Below are 24,089 nucleotides of genomic sequence, written 5' to 3'. Positions count from 1 at the left end.
TTCCTGTCTATATTACCAGAAAAAGTAGCAAAAATAGTCTGTACTCTGCCACACTGGGCCTTTCACTAACAATGCATTTTGGGACTCTTTCCAGGAAGGGAAGGCAGGGCAGGACTTCTTACATTCACTGTCTTGTAAACCATCTCACAGTATTTCATTGTTTGGATGTCCAGGAGTATTTTTTTTTTTTCTCTTTTTTTTTTTTTTTTTTATTGTTGGGGATTCATTGAGGGTACAATAAGCCAGGTTGTCCAGGAGTATTTTTAAAAGCTGATAATGAAGCAGGCCAATTGTCCATCAGTAAAAGAAAAGATAAGTCAAATGTGGCGTATGCATACAATGGAATATTATTCAGCCTTAAAAAGGAAGGAAATTCTGGCATATGCTACAATATGCACGGATCTTGAGCTCATTATGCTAAGTGAAAGAAGCCAGTCACAAAAGGACAAATATAGTAGAATCTCCATAGTTGACCACCTCCCTACCTTGACCACCTCCTTAAGTTGACCTAATTTGCATAGACCAGACATGCACCATGTGTACCTATTAGTACAGTAGGCCTTATTCCTTATGGGGACCTCTGTATGTTGACCAGTTTGTTACAGTGCCTTGGATGGTCAACTTACAGAGGTTCTACTGTACTCTAATTCCACTGACCTTTACCTGTCATAGAGACAGAAAGCAGAACGGTGGCTGCCAGGGGCAGGGAGGGTAGGGGGAGAGAGGAGTTAGTGTTCAGCGGGTACAGAGTTTCAGTTTTGGAAGATGAAAAAAGTTTTGAAGATAGATGCTGGTGATGGTTGCACCATCATACGTACATATATAATGTGAATGTACTTAATGGCACTGAACGGTACACTTTAAAAATAGTTAAGGTGAGGCTGGGTGCAAGTGGCTCACACCTGTAATCCTAGCACTTTGGAAGGCTGAGGGAGATGGACTGCCCCAGCTCAGGGGTTTGAGACCAGCCTGAGCAAGAGTGAGACCCCCGTCTTTACTAAAAAGAGAACAAGCTGGGTGTTGTGGTGGGTGCCTGTAGTCCCAGCTACTTGGGAGGCTAAGATAGGAGGATCACTTGAGCACAAGAGTTTGAGGTTGCTGTGAGCTAGGCGGACGCCATGGCAATCTAGCCTGGGGCAACAGAGCTCACTCTGTTGAGACTCTATCTCAAGAAAAAAATAGTGAAGATGGTTAATTTTATATTATGTACATGTTAATAAAAATTTTAAAAAGCTAGTGATGCTGTGAAAATTGTTTATTGTTAACCTCCCCTGAAAGTCCTTTAAATCATCAATAAGTATTCCAGTCAGTGTTTTTGTGAACACACTCTGCCAGATGCCATGGCAAGAGGGCTGAAGTGCTAGGGTCTGAGCATGGCTCACGGCAGGTGGGATACCCGTGGTCAGACCCTGTCTCCAGAGTCCTTTCTGTTTGTCTGCCTGGCCCAGCTGGGGGCATGTGGCTCAGTGTGTGTGGTGTGGCTCTGCTGGGTTTCTGCTTTACATCCATGAATGGACAGGTCTTAATACAATGAGTAGTGCTGGCAGGTTGCTGGGAAGCTCCTGACACACCGCTGGGCGGGGAGTGGGATGCACCATTACAGTGCCTTTAATTGTACCAGGATGCGGCTCATGGTGCTAACAGCCTTATGTTTGATAGTGTCCATTTACCCTAATCAAAGCTTTGGAAATGTATCCCAAGAAAATAATCTCAAGGGGAAAAGCAGTGGAAAGAAAGGCATTTGCTTCTGTATTAATTATCAGCGGTGAACACAGTCTAGAGCTGCAGAGATGATGAACAAAGGGAGACTGGATGAGGAAATGATCATGTACCTACTGGTGGAGCTGCCGTTGCCATTGAAATGATGGCGCTGAACACTCAATAGTAACTCAGAGAATGGTTATGGCACATGGAAAGCAAACCTGCACTTGATGCAAATGCCGTGATTCATGTGGGTAAAGACTCTCAAGTGGCTCTGAGAAACGCACCAGAGATGCGCCCTCCCTTCCCCATTGTTTTAGTGTCATTCATTCAAGCTGAGCACATTATGCTAAGTGAAACAAGCCAGTCACAAAAGGACAAATATAGGGTAAAGTTCAGTGTTAGATAAAGCCATGAGGATGACAGACCCCAGGAACACCTGAACCCCCTCCAGGCTGTGTTGGTGTGCCCACCTGTGATAAGTCTTTGATAGAACACTGGGAGGGAATGCCTTGCTCTGGCACACAAGTGCCAAGAGTGGCTGAGCCAATACCCGCCATTGCCCTAGGCATGAGATGCTGCCTCAGTTTCCCTTTCCTTGTCTCCTATTCCTGCTGCCCAATCCCAACTCTCCAGCATATTTGGGTCTCCTTGTGTTCATGGCTCCAGGCCCTGAGTCTGGAGGGTCCTGAGGCTCCTGCAGCACTGGAGAAAGCCTGGCATGGACTGTGTGAGACTGTGTGCAGGGAGACAGGTGGGCAGAGGGGAGAGGACCCTACAAGCCACAAGTCTGGGGATGTGCTGATGCCCATCAATGCCTGACCAGGCATCATTCCTTCTCTTGGCTATCTGTAGGCCCAGAGCTCACCCTGCTTAGGCCTCTGGCATTGGCAAAGTTTCTAGGACAAAGTGGCCTATGCCTAATTCCTTTCTGGGAGATGGGGAAAAATGTCTGCAAGAACAACAGCCTGGTAGTGATTGGCTTATAAGGAAAGTGCAGCCCTAGATGCAAAACACACTCAAGAGGCTGCAGAGGGTCCTGCTGCTCCTCCCCAGTGTGGGGCTGGGTGGGGATGGCCCGGCTGTGGTGATGAAAACCACAGGCTCTGCTGGGCTCTGGGTTGAAGAGCCCCCTGGACTCCTGACTTTTATGTTTCATATTCTGATTTTAAGGACAGCAATTCATTCTATTTTTTCAAAAAGTCACCATAGAGGCTACACAGTGGGCCAAAAACACCTTTGGAAATGACATCTCCAGCTCCCAGGTGGCCAGTTCACAGCCTCCACTCTGCAGGGTTCCCCACCCACTGCATTGTGTGGCTGGTGCCAAAAATCTGCAAAAACTGAAATCCATCGAACCTACAGAAGAAAAACATGTTGCTGGTCAGTGCATCTTGGGGACTGGAGAGAGATTTTCTCTGGGCCAGAGGTAGCCATGGGGACAGAGGCTCTGAGAAATGGCCTCACATGCTGAAAAGAGGAAGACAAGCCCACCTCTTCAAGTTACAGAGAGGAGCGGTGAGACGGAATGTGCAAAGCACCCAGGACAGTGCCCCCGTGGATAAGAAAGGCCACCAAGGCCAGTGTTCCCCACAACACTGACATGCCAGGCTGGAGCCACAGACTAGGTGGCCACTGCTCCAGCTGCTAACCAAGGCCCTGCACCAAGAAGACGTTCCAGCTGGATCGCCCCGGTTCACCAGGGTCTCCAGGCTGCTGTGTCCTGGACGACCCTTTGTCTCATCCAGCCCTGCAGCTGGACTTCTGAAACCAGCCTTCAACAGCTGCTGGAAAGGAGGCCCAGAACACCAAATCAGAGCCACTTTTGCCCTTGCCTTTATGTAGCAGAATTGTACACACTTATACATTCTCATCATTTGTTTCCCCTCTCCCATTATATCCTTTAAAAAATTGTGGTAAAATATACTTAATATAAACTTGCCATTTTAACCATTTTTTTAATTCACAAGTCAGCGGTATTAAGTACATTCACACCCATCACCACTATCCATCCACAGAGCTTTTCATCTTCTCTTCCAAAACCCTGGGTCCATAAACAGTAACTCCCTATTCTCTCCTCCCCCAGCCCCTGGTAACCACTGTTTTACATTCTGTTTCTACGTGGTTTCACTATTCTAGGTACCTTATATAAGTGTAATAATAAAATTTTTGTTTACTGTGTGCCTGGTTTATTTACTTAGCATAATGTCCTCAAGGTTCATCCACGTTGTAGCAAGTGTCAAAAATCCCTTCCTTTTTAAGGCTGAATAATATTCCACTGTATGTGTAAACCACCTTCCGTTTATCCATTCATCAGTAGATGTTTCTGTTGTTTCCACGGTTGCCACAACATTTTGAACAGCAGTTGCACCATTTCACATTACCATCAGCGAGGTAAAAAGGTTCCAATTTCTTCACATCCTTGCCAATACTGGTTTGCTTTTTTCTTTCTTTCTCCCCACCCCCCCATAACAGCCACGCTAATGGATGGGAAGTGGTATCTTATTGTGGTTTGGATTTGTCTTTCCCTAAAATTTAGTGACGTTGAGCATCTTTTCATGTGGTATTTGTATATATTCCTTAGAGAAATGCCTATTCAAATCTTTAGCCTTTTTTTTAAGCAAAGAAAATTTAATTCAAAGAATTGATTACACAGTAGGATATAATTACCACCCCGTCTAGGGCTTCAGGAACCAAAGAGAAAGGGTGGTGTTCCCAGATCTAGACGATCAGAGGAGAGGCTCCACGTAACTGAGCCTCAGACTTCAAGCATAGTTGCGGTTGGTACCTCTGAGTGAGCATGAGGTAGCTAGTTTTGAGAGTCCTCTTTTGCCCCTTTTTAAATTGAGTTGTTTGGAGTTTGTTGTTGAGTTTTAGGAGTTCTTTATAGAGTCTAGATTTAACCCTTCATTAGCTATGTGATTTGCAAATATTTGCTCCCACTCTGTAGGTTACCTTTTTACTTTGCTCATCATGGCCTTTGAGGCACAAAAGTTTTTCATTTTGATGAAATCTGATTTGTCTATTTTTTATTTTGTTACCAGTGCTGTGTCAGATCTAAGAAATCACCATCAAATCCCATATCATGAAAATTTCTCTTTTCCTCTAAATGTTGTATAGTTTTAGTTCTTAAATTTGTGTCTCTGATCCATTTAAACTTTTTATATAGTATTATGAATCTACCTTCTTGATTCATGTAATATGCAGTTTTCCCAGGATCATTTGTTATGAAAGATTGTCCCCATTCAATGATCTTGTTACCCTTGTAAAAAAATCATTGATAACATATGTGAAGGTTTATTTCTGGGCTCTTCATTCTGTCCCATTCCTCTATGTGTTTGTCTTTATGCCTTTAACACACTGTTTTGATACTGTAGCTTTGTAGCAAATTTTTGAAATCAGGATGTTTGAGTCCTCTAAATTTGTTCTCCTTTAAGATTGCTTTGGCTATTTGGGATCCTTTGAAATTCCATATGAATGCCAGAATAGAATTTTCTGTTTTGTAAAGAACACCATTTGGATTTGATTGGTATTGCATTAAATCTATAGATAACTTTGGGTAGTACTGGCATCTTAACAATATTAAGTCTTGCAGTCCATGGACATGGGATGGCTTTCCATTTATCTGTCTCTTCTCTAATTTCTTACATTTTGCAGTTTTCAGTGTACACGTCTTTCATCTCCTTGGTTAAGTTTATTCCTAAGTATGAGTTTCCAAGTTTTTTTTTTTTTAATGTTTTTGTAAATTGAATTATTTTCTTAATTTCCTTTATGGATTATTCATTGTTAGAATACAGAACACAATTGATTGTGTGTGTATGTGTGCTGATTTTGTATCCTGCTATTTTGCTGAATTTGTTAATTAGTTTTTAACTTTTTTGGTGGAATATTTAGAGTTTTCTACTTATCACATCATCTTTTTTTTTTTTTTTTTTTCCAATTTGGATATCTTCTATTTCTTTTTTTCTTGCCTAAATGCTCTGGCTAGAACTTCCAGTGCTATATTGAATAGAAACGGTGAGAGTAGGTATCCTTACCTTATTCTTAATCTTAGAAGAAAAGCTTTCAGTCCTGGGCTATTGAATATAATGTAAACTGTGTGTTTTTCACATATAACCTTTATTATGTTGAGGTTGCTTCCTTTTAGTCTAGCTTTTCTTTAGTGTTTTTATCATGAAAGGGTATTAAATTTTGTTTAATGTTTTATCTGCATCAATCAAGATAATCATGTATTTTCTTCATTCTGTTAATCTAGTGTATTACACGGATTGATTTGAATATTTTGAACCATCCTTGAATTTCAGGAATAAACTCCACTGGTATATAATACTTTTAGTGTGCTGTTGAATTTGGTTTGCTAGTATTTTGTTGAATACTTTTGCATCAATGTCCGAGTTCATAAGGGATGAAGTCTGTAGTTTTCTTTTCTTGTGTCTCTGTCTGGCTTTGGTATCAGGGTAACGTTGGCTTCATAGAATGAGTTATGAATTGTTCCCTACTCTTCCATTTTTGGGAAAAGTTTGAGAAGTACTGGTATTAATTCTTTAAATGTTTGGTAGAATTCACCAGTGAAGCAATCAGGTCTAGGATTTTTTTTGGGGGGGGGTGGTTTGAGAGGTTTTTGATTATTAATTCAATCTGTTTACTAGTTGTAGACCTATTTAGATTTTCTATTTCTTCATGATTCAGTCTTGGTAGGTTTTGTATTTCTAAGAATTTTTCCATTTAATTTAGGTTATTGAATATGGTGGTATACAACTGTAAATAATATCTTATAATCCTTTTAATTTCTGTAGGGTTGGTAGTGATTTTCCCACTGTCATTTCTACTTTTAATATTTCATGTTTTCTTTTTTTGTAGAGACAGAGTCTCACTGTACTGCCCTTGGGTAGAGTGCCGTGGCATCACACGGCTCACAGCAAACTCTAACTCTTGGGCTTATGTGATCTCTTGCCTCAGCCTCCTGAGCAGCTGGGACTACAGGCGCCCGCCACAACGCCCGGCTATTTTTTTTTGTTGTTGTTGTTGCAATTTGGCCAGGGCTGGGTTTGAACCCGCCACCCTCGGCATATGGGGCCAGCGCCCTACTCACTGAGCCACAGGCGCCACCCTTCATGTTTTCTTTTTTCTTTGTCAATCTAGCTAAAGGTTTGTCAATTTTGTTAATCATTTTGAAGAATTGTGATGTTTCTCTTTTTTATTCTATATTTTATTTATCTCTTCTCTAAGCTTTATAATTTCTTTCCTTCTACTAGGTTTGGGTTTAGTTTGTTACTCTTTTGCTAGTTCTTTAAATCGTAACATTAAGTTGTTGGTTTGAGATCTTTTTTTCTTTTAAAATGTGTTTACAGCTATGCATTTCCCTTTAAGCACAGCTTTTGCTATGTACCATAAGTTTAGATATACTGTGTTTTTGTTTTTCTTTATCTCTAAGTATTTTATAATTTTTCTTAGGATTTCTTTTTCAACTCATTAGTTGTTTAAGAATGTGTTGTTTAGTTTCCACAAATTTGTGAATTTTCCTTCTAATAGTTTTGATAAGAAAAAAATTAAAAGTTGACCTTCAATATACAACATAATCAATGACACTTGTTGAAATAGGTCTCAAGATTAGTGTATAATGATGGAAAGAGTATACTTTACTACTATTCTTCTTTCTTTTTCTTTATTTACAACAGTTTCACTGTGTTGCCTCAGGCTAGAATACGATGGTGTCAGCCTAACTACAGCAACCTCAAACTCCTGGGCTTAAGCAATGCTCTTGCCTCAGCCTCCCAAGTAGCTGGGGCTATAGGCTTCTGCCACAACACTTGAATAATTTTTCTATTTTTAGTAAAGATGGGGTCTCACTCCTGATAAGGCTGGTCTTGAACTCCTGAGCTCAAGCAATCCTCTCACCTCAGCTCCAAGAGTGCTAGGATTATAGGAGTGAGCCACCATGCCTGGACAATATCTATTTTTTAAAATCTGTTGAGATTTGATTTGTGGCTGAACATCTGATCTATCCTGGAGAATGTTTCATGTGCATTTCAGAATAATGTGTATGTTGTGGTTGCTGAATAGAATGTTTTCATTTATCTGTTAGATCTATTTGATTTATTGTGTTAAGTTCTTTATTTCCTTAACTTACCTTCTGTCTAGTTATTCTATCCATTACTGAGAGTGAGGTATTGGAGTCCCCAATATTATTGTAGAGCTTTTTATTTCTCTCTTCAATTTTTGCTTCATATATTTGATGGTTTGTTATTAGGTACACAAATGATTATAACTGTTATATCTTCTTGCTGTATTAAATCTTTTAGTGATATATGATGTCTTTTCTAGAGTCTGGTAACCCTTTCTTAACTTAAAGTCTCTTTTCTGTTATTAGTATAGCTACTCCCACTTTCTTTTGGTTACCATTTACATGGAATATCTTTTTCAATCCTTTCATGTTTAACCTATTTTTTTTTTGATCTAAAGTGAGTCTCTTGCAGACAATATATAGTCCAATCTTCTAAAAAATCCATTCTGCCAATCTTTATCTTTGGATTAGAGATTTTAATCCATTTACATTTTAAATAATAGATGTTAAGGAGAGATTTTCTTCTGCCATTTTGCTATTTTTTCTATATATCTTTCTGTCCCTAATTTCCTACAGCACTGTCTTCTTTTTTGGGTTAGTTAATTTTTTGTAATGAAACCTTTTCATTTCCTTTTGTGTACATTTTATAGCTATTTTCTTTGTGATTACCATGGGGATTACATTTAACATCTAAAGTTATAACACTCTAATTTGAATTTATTAGCTTAACTTCATTAGTGCATAAAAACTCTGCTCCTATACAACTCCTCGTTTCAGTTATTGACATCACAAAGTCATATCTGTATGCACTAAATATTCAAAAGCATAAACTAATAATTGCTTTCTTATTGCATTAGTTTCTTAAATCATGTAAAAAACAGAAAGTAGAGTTACAAATCATAACCAAAATATTGACTTTTATAATTAATTGCCTATGTATATATGCTTACCAGAATCTTTACTTGTTCATACAGCTTTGAGTTATTATCTAGTGTTCTTTCATTTAGACCTGAAGAATTTCCTTTAGTATTTCTTCTAGGCAGGTTTTGCAGTAATGAAGTTCTTTAGCTCTTCTTATTTATCTGGAAAAGCCATACTTTTGAAGGATAATTTTGCCATACATAGGATTCTTGGTTGACAGGGGTCATTTTGTTATTGTTTTTTAATTTTTTTTTTACTTTTATCACTTTGAATATCAACCCACTGCCTTCTGGCCCCTAAGGTTTCTGATGAGAAATTTGTGATTATGGGTGCTCACCACTGCAACTGACTAATTTTTGGTAGAGACTGGGTCTCAGGTTGGTCTACTTGACCTCAAATTGTGCTCCTGCCTTGGCCTCCCAGAGTGCTACGATTACTGGTGTGAGCCACTGTACCTAGTTTGTCTTTATATTTTGAAAATTTGATCATAATTTGTCTCATTGTGGGTCTCTTTGAATTTATCCTACTTGGAGTTTGTTGAGCTTCCTGGATGTCTATATTCATGTCTTTCATTGAACATGGGAAGTTTTCAGCCATTATTTCTTCAAATAATTCCTCTTCCCCTTTCTCTCTCTCCTCTGCTTCTTCTAGGACTCTCACAAAATGTATACTAGTCTATTTGATGGTGTCCCACAGGTCCCATTGGTTCTGTTTACTTTTCTTCAGTCTTTACCCCCACCCCTCCATCCCCCACACACACACTTTTTTAAAAATTTGAGACAGTCTCACTTTGTTGGCCTGAGTAGAGTGCCCTGGGCATAGCTCATAGCAACCTCTAACTCTTGGACTCAAGCAATTCTCTTGCCTCAGCCTTTTGAGTAGCTGGGACTATAGGCTCCGGCCACAACGCTTGTCTATATTTTAGAGATGGGGTCTCTCTGTAGCCCAGGCTTATTTCGAACTCATGAGCTCAGGTGATCTGCCCACCTTGGCCTCTCAAAGTGCTGGGATTACAGGTGTGAGTCACTGGCCCAGTCTTTTCCTTTCTATTTGTCAGATTACCCTATCTTGAAGTTTGTTGATTTTTTTCTTTTGCCTGCTCAAATCTGCCTTTGAATACCTCTAATGGATTTTTCATTTCATTTACCATATTTTTAGCTCCAATATTTATTTTTGGTTCCTTTAAATGTTTTTCTATGTCTTTATTGATATTTCCATTTTGTCCATACATCATTTTCTTGACTGCCACTTCTTTCTTTACCTCTTTGAACATCTTTAAGATAGTTGTTTTAAAGTCTTTGTCTGGTAAGTCTGTTATGTGTTCTTTCTCAGGGGCAGGTTTTGTTGATTTATTTATTTTTCCTTTAAATGGGCCATATTTTCCTGTTTCTTTATAGGCTTTGTGATTTGAATCTTAAAATGCGGTAACTCTTGACATCAGATTCTTCCCCTTCCCCAGGGTTTACTGTTTTGATTGTTTGTTTTTATGTTGCAGGGAGACTCTGTATGGGAATCAGCTTGAAGTAGAAACTTAAAATATTTTGAGGTCTTTTCTGAGCCTGTGTCTTCCCAAGAGTAATTGCTGTAACTTTCTAAATTCCTCCACATATGTTGTTACTTTTGAATATTATAGTTCTTAAATGTCTAGCTCTCAAAAGGAAAAAAGGAAGAGTAAAAGGGGGGGGGATTTAAAGAATCTGTCCCCTTAAGTCTCTTAGAAAGTTTCTTCATCAAGTGGGGTTACAACAATGGTAGCACACCTCTGTGTCTGCTGTCTGCATATCCATGTGCAGAAGTGACAATAAGCAGCAGGATACAGCTCTCTGATATTTGGAGGGCATGGTGCTTATTTCCCCACCCCTGGCTCCTACAAGCTGCTCTGGGAACACATACCAGCCACCTGCCACAGGGTTGGAGGAATGGGGGACTAGTAGTTGCTACTGCACTAAAGCTGAAATTGACCAGAATTAACCATGATTTGGTGTCCAAGATTTCCTCTGGACCTGGAAGCTTTCAAATATACACCAGAATTCCAAAACAGTTACACCACACAGATTCTGCCAGTACAACTGTTATCTAGGTGAAGAGACAGAATCCTGATGCCTCTTACTCCACCATCTTCCCTGATATCCTTCCTTACTATCTGCAAGTAGCTATTACTTGCAGGTTTTGTACATGGATTTTTATATCTTATTAGTTCTAATAGTCTTGGAGTTTGCGGAACCCAAACATATCTACAATTAATAATTTCATATTTCCCTTTCTGGACGCTAAATTCCTTTCCCTTTTCTTGTCATAATTGTATTGGACCAAACTTTCTAATATAAACAATCCTGGTGAGAATAAGTATCTTAAATTGTTCCATCTCTCTATCAGGGTCATGTATGCCATGAGAAGAGCTGACAGCCCAGCCCAACTGGGCCTCAACAGAGCCTGTGTTTCAGTCTCTGTCGGTTTTAATTGTCTCTGTGCAGAGCCCCTGGAAGCTCTGAGAAGAGGTCTGGATTCCAAGCTTTACTCACAAGGTCCAGGCCAGGCCTATTCCCTGGGAAAGTGTCTAGAGACTTAGCTGGCCCAGGGCATTGTTGAGAAGGTCAAATGGCACCGTTGCTTGGGGCTACTTCTGCTGCTTCTCCAGGAAGAGGGACATCCCCTTAGGGAACGTGGAGCTGGACTCAGGGCTGTTTCCAAGAATCCTGGATAAAGTACCTGCTCTGTCTCACCCAGTCAGGATCTAACTTCAGAGATTTTAGTTCAAAGAAGAAACAGACCCTGTATTACACCTCATACATCTTTGTTCTCATATGTCAGTGTCACTTAATACTTCACAGAGGAGTGCACCTCGGTCTTAGGGGTAAAGTGAGGTAGACAAGGATACCAGATGGTGACTAGTGGACTTTCCCTGGGCTTCTGACTCCATGCCCAGCTCCCGGCCCTGGCTCTCCCAGGGGTAATTGGTAAAGGCTGAGCAGAAGGTAGACATGGCCTGAAAGGTTAGCAGGGCAGCTGGGATCAGGGGCTGGAAGCTAAAAGTGGGCAATCTGAACACTGGAAGTCCAAACATGCTCTGGCCTCCAGGAGACAGAAAGATCCTTTAGCAGCCCCTGATGGATGCAGTTGATGGAGAGGCCTCAGTCTCCAGCCCAGGCCTTACCTACCTTGCACATGAACGTCAGGAAAGGAAGTCTCATTCTCCCCATACGGGCCTGGACCATGCCAGCTCATTCTTGGCTGCTCTGAGTAGTGCCAGCATCTTTTCTAGGCCCCCCAAACTGTGTGGTCATACTCTTCTCTCTCTCTGGAAGAGCCCAGAGCTGGGACACTCACCTCACTCTAGTTTTGGTCTCTTGTGTCCTCTGGTGTCTGAGGGGATGCTGTGAGGATGTCGGGGCTTCCTTAGGCCTGAGCTCAGAAGCTGTGCCTGTGCAGGCTATGAATGTACCCGGTCTTGCCTTTGTGGGCAACAGGCTTAGCTGTGAGGGCAGAATGAAGAGCGGCCTGAGTTATTTCAGGGCTCCATATGGCTCTCAACTCCTGCTGACAGGTCCTGCTGTTTCTGCTTCTCAGGAAGCTCTTATTTCTGAGAGCTCAGGGCCCGGCTTACAGACAATCTGTCGGGTGCAAGTTGATGTACAAGACCCATAGCAGATTGGTAACTAAAAATAGAGCTCTCCAAAGAGGGAAAAAGCACCTCTTTCCTGCTCTGCATTGCATTCAGTCTCCTGCTCTCGATCCATGTTCTTGATTATTTCCTGGAGACACATGTTTAGAGGAGAGGTGCTGCCCAGTTGCTCTCCCAAACCACAGTGAAGGGGTCTTGTCTCAGCCTCCCCACCCTCAATGCTTCCTTGCTTCCAGGAATTTCTCCCCACTGGCTGCAACCTGGGAAACTGAGTCCTGGCCAAGGAGAGTATAGTATTCCCTCCTTCATCCCTGAGCAGCCTGTCCAGCTTATCCAGAATAGAGCAGAGTCCTTGCTGAGAGACTATCATTGAGAGATGTTCTCTTGATCGCTTTTCTCTCATAAATTAAACACAAAAGAGTCTATAGGCATACCTACAACTTAAATAAGAATAGCTATGTGAACATCTGTGAACTACTACTGCCCAGGCTAATGAAAAGACCATTACCAGTACGTTAAAATATCCTGTGCACTTCCCCTAGTCAACCCCATTTCTCACCCCCAACCTCTAGGTGACAATCACCTGTCTTTTGTGCCGACTCTGCCCTTGGTTTTCCTTATGGTTCTACCTGTGTCTATCCCTGAACAATGTCCTGCCTAGTTTCTTCTTCTTCTTTTTTTTTTTTCAGAACAACTCATGATGTGTAAGATCCTGCCTAGTTTCAAAAGCAGAGGGTGAGCACACACTAGCTGTAAGGAGAAGGTGACACTGCCCCACTGGACGGAGGTGAGAGGGTCAGTCTCCAGGTTGTGGTCTGGCTTCTGCTTCTCTGGATTGATAAGGCCCCTTCCTGGGAGGTTGTCAGCAAGGTCGTAAGGAAGCCTCAGGAAACACAGTGCTGAGCATAGCTGGGCACCCAGCAGGGCTGAGGGGTAGGCCAGACACTAGATATGGAGCAGAAATACAGTCAGTGGGCAGGGCTGCCCTATATCTTCTGCTCCTAAACTTACCATGGCCACCCTCCAGCTCTCAGGGAAAGATGGAAACTTCTGTGAGTGATGTGCATGTGTGGAGAGACCCTCATTAGCATATGGTCTGGATGAGCTAAGTCCTGCCAGGAACCGACCTCTCCTGAGCATCCTGTCCTCAGGTAAAAAGGTGGCCCAATGGAGAAAAAATTTGTAGGAATGACACTACCCAGCTTCAAGACTTACTATAAAATTATACTTATATGTACTATAAAACAGGAATCAACAACGTAGTACTGGTGAAAGAATAGACAAATAGATCCATGGAACAGAACAGGGAGCTCAGAAATAGTCACATAAATACGGAAAACTGATGTCTGACAAAGGAGCAAAGGCAGATAATAACAAATCCACAAATGGAACAACTGAACATTCACATGCAAAAAATGAATGCAGATACAGACTTTTACACCCTCCACAAAAATTAACTCAAAATGGAATACCGACCTAATTGTAAAAAGCAAAACTATAAAACTCCATGAAGATAACACGGGAAAAAAATCTAGATGACCTAGGGTTTGCTGATGACTTTTTAGATGTAACACTAAAGGTATGCTCCATGAAAGAAAGACTAATAAGCTGAACTTCATTGAAATTAAAAATTTCTGCTTCTGTGAAAGACATTGTCTAGAGAAAGAGAAGCGAAGCCATAGACTTGGAGGAAATATTTGCAGAAGTCATATATCATAAAGGACTGTTACATAAAATATACAAAGAACTCTCACAACTCAACAATAATAAAACAAATAACTGGATTAAAAAATGGGCCAAAGACTTTAACAGATACCTTACTGAAGAAGATATAAGATGTCAAATAAGCATTTAAAAAGATGCTCCACATCATATGTTATCAGGGAAATACAAACTAAAACAAAAAAGATACCACTATATACCTAATAGGCTACCTAAAATGCAGGACATTGACATCACCAAATGTTGGCAAGGATGTGGAACAACAGGAACACTCATCGTTGCTGGTGTGAATGCAAAATGCTGTAGACACTTTGGAAAATAGTTTGGCAATTTCTTGCAAACAAACATACTCTTACTATATGATTCAGCAATCTCATTTTTTGGCATTTACCTAATGGAGTCGAAAACTTATGTCCACACAGAAATCTGCACACAGATATTTCTAGCAGCTTTATTGCCCAAACTTGGAAACAACCAAGATATCCTTCAGTAGGTAAATGGGTAAACAAACTATGGTACATCCAGACAATGGAGCACTATTCAGTATTAAAAAGAAATGAACTATCAAGCCAGGAAAACACAGAGGAAATGTAAATGCATATTAATAAGTGAAAGAAGCCAATGTGAAAAGGCTACATATGTTATAACCACAACTATATGATATTCCGGAAAACGCAAAGTAAAAAACTAGTGGTCTCCTGGGGTTGGGGGAAGGGAAGGATGAAAAGGTGGATCACAGAATACTTTTAGGTTGTGAAACTACTCTATATGATACTATAATGGTGGATACTTGACATTATACATTTTTAAATACCCATAGAATGTACAACATCAAGTGTGACCCCCTAAGGTGAACTGTGGACTTTGGATGATGATGATGTAGCAAAGTAGGTTTATCAGTTGTAACAAATGTACCACTCTTGTGGGCAAGATTGATAGTAGGGAAGCCTATGCCTGTGTGGGGATAGGGGATACATGGGAAATCTCTACTTTCTCCTCAATTTTGCTGTGAACCTATAAATACTCTAAAATGATAAAATCCATTTTTAAAAAAGATGGCCTGAATGAAATGAGGGTCATGGTGATGCTTGGGTCACACTGCTATAGTATGGTTCACTGCACTCTACATCTGGTGTAAAGTTGTCATGATGAGATTGCTTTTGTCCAACTAATTCCTTCTCCCTTTTGTGCTGGGTCCTATTTCCTATAGTTCATGTGTCCTTTCTTGGTTTGGTCTTTTATTTTGATGGAGCACATCCTCCAACAGCTTCTTGAGAATAGGTACTTAGGAAGTAAATATTTAAGACTTTGCATGCCTAGAAATGTTTTCATTGACCATCCCACTTGCTGGTATGATTGATAGTTCAGCAGGGTATAGAATTCTAGATTAGAAGTCATTTTTCTTCATAATTTTAAAGGTGATGTTTTCTGGTTCCTCTCTGAACTCTGCAGAATTTCCTTTGTTCTAGTAGGGTGAACAAACATTCTGGTTTGCCTAGGATTGTCCTAGTTTTAGTACTGAAAATCCCATGTCCCAAGAAATCCCTTAGTCCTAGGCAATCCAAGAGAGTTGGTCATCCCAGTCCGATGTTTGAAATTTCACAGTGATGCACCTTGGCATTGGTCTACCCATGTCCCTTGTGTGGAGCACTTTCCAGGTTCACAAGCTGGAAGCTTATGCCCTTCAGTGTTGGAAAATTTTCTTCACTGATGATTTTTTTTCCTTCATTTTCTCTGTCTAGAATTCTTGTCACTTAATGTTGGAACTCCTGGACTTGTCCTTCAATTTAGTTTTAATCTTTTATTTCCTATTTTCCATTAAAAAAATCTAAGTACTTTACTTTCTGAAGAATTTTCAATTTTATCTTCCAAATCATCTGTTGTTTATTTCTGCTGATGGATTGATAATGTCTATGAAGTCTTTTTTTTTTTTTTGTCATTGAATGTTACTTTTCAAATGTATAACATTCTATTCTTTTTCACATAGATGTAGTATCTTCTGTTACCTCTCTGAGAATATTGGTGATGTTTTATTTTAAGTTTTCTTCTTCCTGCATTGCCTTTATTTCCTTCAATTTGCCCATTTCTTCCTTTGCCTTGGTTTCCAAGGCATTCCCTTGGATGTCTGGGTATCCTTGGCCATCAGATAGAGACTAAGATGCTGATTGGACACTCTGAGGGCCAGGGTAGGGTTTATGGACACGCTCAGTGAGGAGATCTGGGTGGGTCATTTTGGGGGGAACTCTGATACCAAAGTTGGGAAAAGGAGCTATAGGTCTAAGACTCCTAATTGTATCATCCCTTTAATTGATCTGCAGGCTGGGAATTCGGCTTTCTTTTTTTCTTTTTTTGCAGTTTTTGGCCGGGGCTGGGCTTGAACCCACCACCTCCAGCATATGGGGCCAGCGCCCTACCCCTTTGAGCCACAGGTGCTGCCCATGGGAATTCGGCTGTCTAAGGTCTGCTCTGTCACTGGTAACTTACCCATATGTTTTCCAGGTTCCTAAAGTTTATTGAGATTGTTGCTATCCCTGTTCTGTCTGTTCTTGTGGGGTTTTGTTTGTTTATTAATTTTAACAAAAGTCCCATTCATGTACTTTAGAAGGTTTCAGGACCAAGTGTTCGGCTTGCCCTATTGATGCTCTTTCCAGTGGGACTGGGGGTTGAGCAGATGAAGGCCTGAGCTGCTGGTGGCCACCCAGCCTATGAGAGGCAAATGGGCTCAAGAAGAGGCAGGAAGAAAAGTTCTGAGCACATTATTTGAATCCCGAATCTAGCTCCACCCCAAGTTAGCCCTATTGGTAGACTTTTTATTTATGTGAAATAGTAAATTCCCATTCTTTTTGTTTTGGTTAGTTTGAGCTGGGCCTCTGTCACTAGAAGCAGAACAAAGCCTGATACTAAAATATTTGCCCCATATGATACTCCTGCCTGTAGGCCTCACAGCTGCCCACCTATCGCCTCATTTATCCCATGGAAGGTGGACCAGGATGCACCAGTGGGACTCTCTGGATGCCACTTCCCTGCTAACTTGGAGGTGTGTCCTGCAGATATCCTCTATTCTTGGTGATGCAGTAGAGCCACCTTTGCCCCCTGACCCCACTTACAAGAAGCCATTTGGCTCCATCTGGGCCTAAGGAGCAGACAGGTGTCATTGAGGCCTCCTGGTCCAATTGAGGCACCCACATGTGTTGTAGGTGCTGGTGGCCTCTGGCCCTCCAGACTGGACACCTCCTGCTCCCACACACTTGAGCATGCTTCTCTGTGAGCCTGGAGACCTTTGTCCAGGTTGAAGGCAAGGGGTAGGCTCCATGCTGGGAAGATGTCCCCTCTGTTATTGACATACACTGAAGCAGGACAGGCCCCTGAGTGGCCTACACCCAGATTTCTATCCTAACATAATTCTAGGATCTTCTCCATCAGTTAGCTTTGCCTGTGGAAAGGAAAATCTGGCTCCTTTTTTCAAGTAAGCCATACGCAGCATGCCTGTCACCAACAATACTTTGTTAGGAAATCTTTTTAAATGCTTTTAAAGCTAAAAAGCACAAAATGAGTCTCTAGGTAGGAGTAACGGGGTGGGGAACAAGTAGAAGAATATCTATTCCACCAAGGCTCTAACACCAGCAGTGATCCACATACGGCTGAAGACCCTCCCTATGAGAACAGGGCAGATTCCCAGTATAGATTCATAAAGGTTTCCTACAAGAGCTTGAAAACATTTTCCTTGTTTGCATCTATCTTTATAGCATCTGTCTTTACAGAACAACACAGTGTGGCAATAAAATGTGTCAACAAGGCATGACAGAAAACCAAGGAAGGGACACTCGCCTACATTTGGTGCAGCCCTGGAAGGCTGTGGGTGCTGAAGAGGAGGAGGAGGCCCGTCACTCAAAATAGGGACCAGTTCCTCATCCTTTCCCCATTCACACTCCAGCCAGCTTGTGTCAGAGCCCTGGGGAGGAAATGGCAGCAGAGAGCAGAGATAATCGGGACTCTTCTGGGCCTCTGAGTTTGATACACCTGGGAGAAAAGTCATGAGGAAGAACAAAGTTCATCCACAGCCCCCAGACTAGAAAACTTTTCCCGGCTTGGAAGAGAGGAAGAAGGTGCAGGGAGTTACAATGGGTGGTGGTGGCAGGAGAGGGTGCTCCCTCTGCCTCCGGAGGTTGGTGGGATCTGAAGCAGAGGAGGCTGAGCCTGTGTCCCAAAGGAGGTGCGTAGGGATATGGCAAGAAAAGGCCCTGGGGAGAATCTGCCTTCATCAGACCCTGGACAGAGCACTGGTGGCATGAGAGCACCAGCTGCAGGGAGCTGCTCCAGAATACAGGGCACCCTGTGAACTGCATGCGGCCATGGCACCACCCTGGGTGCCTTGAGGCCCTCTGGCATTGTGTGTCTGATTCTTGCTCCACAGTCTTGGATGCCGGGCAGTTGTCTATACTGACTGCGATTTGTCCCCAGTAGGATGGATCCTAGGAGGGTGATGCTAGGGAACAACAGCTGGAGCCAAAGCTGTGTCACTTCCTTAGTCCTTGTGTCTTCAGCCCTCTGCACGTGGCTCACTCTTTACCACACCGGCTGACAGGATGCTGTCTCCCGGAGGGGAGGGGACCTCTCAGGCCACGTCCTGCAGCCCTGCCTCTGGAGGTCCCTCCGTGTTACATCACCAGGGTTATTTTCCCACAGCCCTTGCCACCTACTGTGGTTCTGTTGTCTTTCTTCTCTGTCTCCCGAGACTAAGAGCTTTGGGACTGGGTCTCTCTTGCCAGTGGCAGCATCCCTAGTGCCTGGAATGTGAGGAGCAAAAAGTCAAGTATGAGCTGAATAAATGAGCAGGTGTAAGGGTAACTCTAAGACTGTCCTGTCTGGCCTCTGATCTGCAATGTGGCCTCTCTGGGCCTCCCGTCCTCCACAGCTGTGAGCTGTGCTGCCACGGCACTCTACCAAGGGCAACATAGTGAGATTCTGTCTCAAAAAAAAAAAAAAGGCCACATTCAAGAAACTTCAATTAGTTATACTTAAAAATGTACATTGTTTTGTAAAAACCTAACTACAATACACTTAAAAATTAAGAAAAATGAAAACTCTTAATGTTAAAGTTAACTAACCCTTTAATGACTTTGTTGTGTCTGCTTTTTATTGGAAAGCATTTGAATATTTGGTTGCAGCATGGGGGTCCATGGTTTGAGCTGGTCTTCTTGACAGGTATTAGTCATTTGTGACTTTAAGGGTTGATTTGGGTTAGGTAGGAGAATGAAAATTTGCAGTCTTAGTAAATGTAGAATGTAAATGTCTTAACACAATAACTACGAAAATGCCATGAAGGCTATGTTAACCAGTGTGATGGAAATGTGTCAAACGGTCTATAAAACCAGTGTATGGTGCCCCATGATTGCATTAATGTACACAGCTATGATTTAATAAAAAATAAAAATAAAAAAAGAAAATTTGCAGCAGTAAGTGGTTGAAAAGAAAGTATTTTTCAGGCACATTGCTGAAGGTGTGGTATTCTACTGCATTTTTCCATATTTCAATTGGATCTTAGGATCAAACAATAACTTTAAAAATGTCATCTACTGAGAGTTCAATCAATTCCATCTGTAGTTCTTTAGAGGCCTTGGTGATATCAACTGGGTATTGCTGAAATGTGAAGTTGAGTCTGATGTCATGATTCTCAAAGGCAGTGACCTTTTCACTGTATTCTCCAATTAATAGGTCCATAACAGCTGAGCGTTCTTCCAATAATTTTCATATATCATCTTGCTCATCAATAACTTTTGCTAACTGGAAAAAATGTTCATGCAAAATTTCTTTCTGAAGAAGTTTTTTGAGAAGAGTTAGCCTTTTTTCTATGTTTGAATTTTTTACTGTATATAATACATAGACTCAGTTTGTATTGTTTGATTTGACATGATATCACACAGAGATGCTGCATTCCTATAGAAATCTTGTTTCAATAATTCATATTGATTCTGTTCTTTATAACATTTAACTATCTGTTCTTCCAGAGATAAAATTTTGGCTAACACCTGTTCCTACGATAGCCAATGCACTTTAGAATGAAATGGGAAATCCACACTGAATACCTCATCTTTCAACTTTAGTATGTTATGAAACTGATGATGTGTGTTGCATTTGCAGGAATATAGGTAACAATACTTATGATTTGCTGCAAAGTGTCACTTAAAATAGCTTTACCACAAAGATAATGTTGATGCAAGATACTATGAAAAGAAATGAGAGCATCTGGATCTGTTAATACTTATGTTATCTGTGCAATAAACCTTTCATGTTTTCCTGGTGCACTGTCTGTACATAAACTTACTAAATTTACCAAATGCAGTCCAACTTCACATTTATCTTGAAAGTCATTAAAGATATATATCCCCCATATTCAATTTGTAAGAGGACTCAAAATGAATAATTTTTTTTGTTGTTGTTGCCGTTTTTGGCCGGGGCCAGGCTTGAACCCAGCATCCCCGGTATATGGGGCCGGCGCCCTACTCCTTGAGCACAGATGCCACCCACGAGTAATTTTTTGCAGCAAAGAAAATATTCTGTTATGACCTGAATGAAGCATAAGACCTGTGCCCATACTTGATTCATCCAAAGCAATTGAATAATATATATTTTCCTTTTGATGTATTGCATTAAGTTTTGTTAAGTTGGAGGTTTGCTCTTGCTACTGATCAGTTATGGTTCTCCTTGAAAGAGGCAGTTGCTCACATTTTGAAATGTTATTGGGGTCTAAGGATCCTACAACTTTCACAATTTCCATCACTGAATGGCTTCCCTTTTTTCCCTGAGTATTTAAGCTACTTTATATGTTGTTTTAGTGACATTATTTCCAAGTCTTATTGTTTTTGAAAGAATCGTCTTTTCTTTTGCTTTTCATCTTTTAATTTCTGCAATAAAACCTTTCAAGCCTCTCCCTCTAATTTAAAATATTTGTGGGCAGTGCCCGTAGCTCCATGGGTGCTGACCACATACACTGAGGCTGGCAGGTTTGAACCAGGCCCAGGCCAGCTAAAACAGCAATGACAACTGCAACAACAACAAAAAATAGCTGGGTGTTGTGGCGGGTGCCTGTGGTCCCAGCTACTTGGGAGGCTGAGGCAAGAGAATCGCTTAAGGCCAGGAGTTGTGACACAACGGCACTCTACCCAGGGCGACAGCTTGAAACTCTGTCTCAAAAAAAAAAAAAAAAAATTGTGGTCCTTCTTATAATGCTGATGAGCACTGAATTTCTTTAATGTTGATATTCCAGTATCAGAAAGCAGGCAAATCATCTTATCGTTAGCAGAAACAAGATAATATTGCAATTTCCCATCCTCATTAAAAATATCTATTTTCTTCCTTCAGCATTCTCTTGGTCTTTGATATGATGGACTGTTAAGCAGACAGAATTAAAAAATACTGTTGAGCTGTGCAACTATTCACAAATTCCACTTCAGACAAAAACACAGTACACTGCTGTCAAAAGCTGATAACAGACTGGTATACTGGACCCCGATAAACTCTCACCAACCAACCTTGTGTGGTAGTGGTGCTAGTCAGGCAGGGGAAAGTTAGAACTAAACCAAGAGCGTAGCAGCCATCGATTTCACCCACGTGCCTTACTAATGTTCTAATTGTGCTAGTCAATCTGGGAGGATTATTTCATTGAAACTTATTTTATTCTTTGGCATTTTAAATGTGTTTATTTTAAAGATAAAATAAAAATATAACAGATGAACAAAAATGTATTAATAAAAGGATTTGTTCTGTAAAATTTGGATTTAGTCAAAAGGCAGCAATTAAGGACCTAGAAGGTCACAGGTTCCCCACCCCTGATGTAGATTAATATGGGGAGAACTCATACCTTTACCATATTGAGTCAACACCCATGAACGCAATATGTCTTTCCAGTTACTTAGGTCTTCTTGATTTCCTTCATCAGGATTGCACAGTTTTCAGCATACAGATCCTGCACACAGTTTGCTAGATGTGTACCTAAATATTTAGGGGTAGCTATAGTGAAGGGCATTGTATTTTAAATTTTGGTTACTGGTTGTTCCTGGCTAGTACAGAGAAATATTATTAATTGTTGACATGGTATCCTGGGATCTTGCAAAATACATGTATTAATTCTAGTTTTTTTTTTTCCACATTGAGATTTCTATACAGAAAATCCTCCTGTTGTCTGCTTTACAATCTATATGTCTCCTTTTCTTTTTCTTGCCTCTTGTACTGTCTAGGATTTCCGGTAGGATACTGAATAGGAGGGTAGAGGGGATTCTTTCTTTCTTTTTTTTTTTTTTCATCATTGCCTGTCTTTTTGATGAAAACCATTTTAACTAGGGTTAAGATGATATCTCATTCTATTTTTGATTTGCATTTCTCTTATGAATAATGACGTTGAGCATTTTTTTCACATACCTGTTGGTCATTTGTGTGTCTTCTTTTGAGAAATGTCCATTAAGATCCTTTCCCCATTTTTTAATCAGATTATTTTATTTTTTATAATTGAGTGGGTGGAGCTCCTTGTATATTGTAGTTATTAATCCCTTGTCAGATGGGTAGTTTGCAAAGATTTGCTCTCATTCTGTGGGTTGTTTCTTCACTTTGTTGATGGTTTCCTTTGCTATGAGAAGCTTTTTAGCTTTATGTGAACCTATTTGTCCAATTTTGCTTTTGTTGCCTGTGCTTTGGGTTCTTATTCAAGAAGTCCTTGCCCAGACCAATATCTTGAAGTATTTCTCAATATTTTCTTTTAGTAGTTTTATATTTTCAGGTGTTAGATTTAAGTCTTTAGTCCATTTTGATTTTTGTATGTGGTAAGAGGTAAGGTTTCATTCTTCTGGTTTCATTCTTTGGCATATGGATATCCAGTTTGCCCAGAATTGTTTATTGAAGATACAAACTTTCTTCACTGTATTTTCTTGTACCTTTGCTGAAGATAAGTTCGGTATAGATGTGTGGGTTTATTTCTGGGTTCTATGTTCTGTTTCATTGGTCTATGTGTCTGTTTTTATACCAGTACCATGCTGTTTTGGTTACTATAGTTCTGTAGTATAATTTGAAGACAGTTTTGTTCTGTTTGCTCAGGATGGCTTTGGTTATTCTGAATCTTTTGTGGTTCCATATAAATTATAGGATTTTTTTTTTTTTGTTTCTGTGAAGAATGTCATTATTTAACTGACAAATAACAATTATGTATATTCATAGTATACAGGTACAATGTTATGTTTTGATATAAATTTCTTTTTTTTAAGCACTGCTTTTGGTATATTCCCACAAATTTTGATATGCTGTATTTTAATTCAGTTAAAACATTTCTAATTTCTTTTGAGACGTCCTTTTAGTCTATAAATTATTTAGAAATATGTTATTTAATTTCTAAGTGTATGGAAATTTTTCTGTTATTGTTCTATATTTGATTTCTAATCTAATTCCCTAGGGCCAGAGAATGTACTTTGATTCAGTTCAAGGCTTTTATAGTGGTTAAGGTGTGTTTTATGTTCCAAGATATAGTTTATCTTGGTGAATATTCCATTTGCACTTTAGAAGAATGAATATTCTGCTGTTGTGTGGAGTAGTCTATAAATGTCAATTTGATTCAGTTGGTCAATGATGCTGTTCAGTTATTCTATATCTTTACTGATTTCTATCTAATAATTATAATGATTAATGAGAGAGGAGGGTTGAAGTTTCTAACTATACTTACAGATTTGTCTGTTTTGCCTTTCAGTTCTATTAGTTTTGCTTCATGTATTTTGAAGCTCTGTTGTTAGAGCTTTTAGGATTGCTATGTTCTCTTTGTAAATGACCCCTTTACCATTATGTAATGTCCCTCTTTATCTGTAATTTTCTTTGCTCTGAAGTCTACTCTGTTATCGATGTAGTCACTCCAGGTTTTGTTTGCTTATTCTTTTAGTTGTATATCGATTTTCTATTCTTCTCTTTGAACCTATCTATGCTATTATATTTGAAATGAGTTTCTTTTTTGCAGCATAAAATTGGATCATTTAAAGAAATCCATTCTGAGAACATCTGTTTTTTTAATTGGTGGTGCTAGAC

At 40.3% G+C, this 24,089-nt stretch overlaps 1 protein-coding gene across 12 annotated transcripts in view; it reads right to left on the bottom strand.

The window, feature by feature from the left end:
* Positions 1–24,089, bottom strand: part of RASGEF1C (RasGEF domain family member 1C) — a 99,878-nt gene that overhangs the window by 36,234 nt on the left and 39,555 nt on the right. For 2 of the 12 annotated variants that reach the window (XR_008375213.1, XR_008375216.1), the window contains exon 2: positions 12,014–12,159. The exons of the other annotated variants lie outside the window; for them this stretch is intronic. The gene's annotated coding sequence lies outside the window, so the exon portion shown is untranslated. The remainder of the gene's footprint in view (positions 1–12,013; positions 12,160–24,089) is intronic. 12 annotated transcript variants of the gene reach the window in all.

Source organism: Nycticebus coucang, chromosome 17 (genome assembly GCF_027406575.1).
Source record: "Nycticebus coucang isolate mNycCou1 chromosome 17, mNycCou1.pri, whole genome shotgun sequence".
Taxonomy (NCBI): Eukaryota; Metazoa; Chordata; class Mammalia; order Primates; family Lorisidae; genus Nycticebus; species Nycticebus coucang.
Note: the sequence above shows the minus strand (reverse complement) of the source record. Positions and strands in the feature narration are given on the sequence as shown.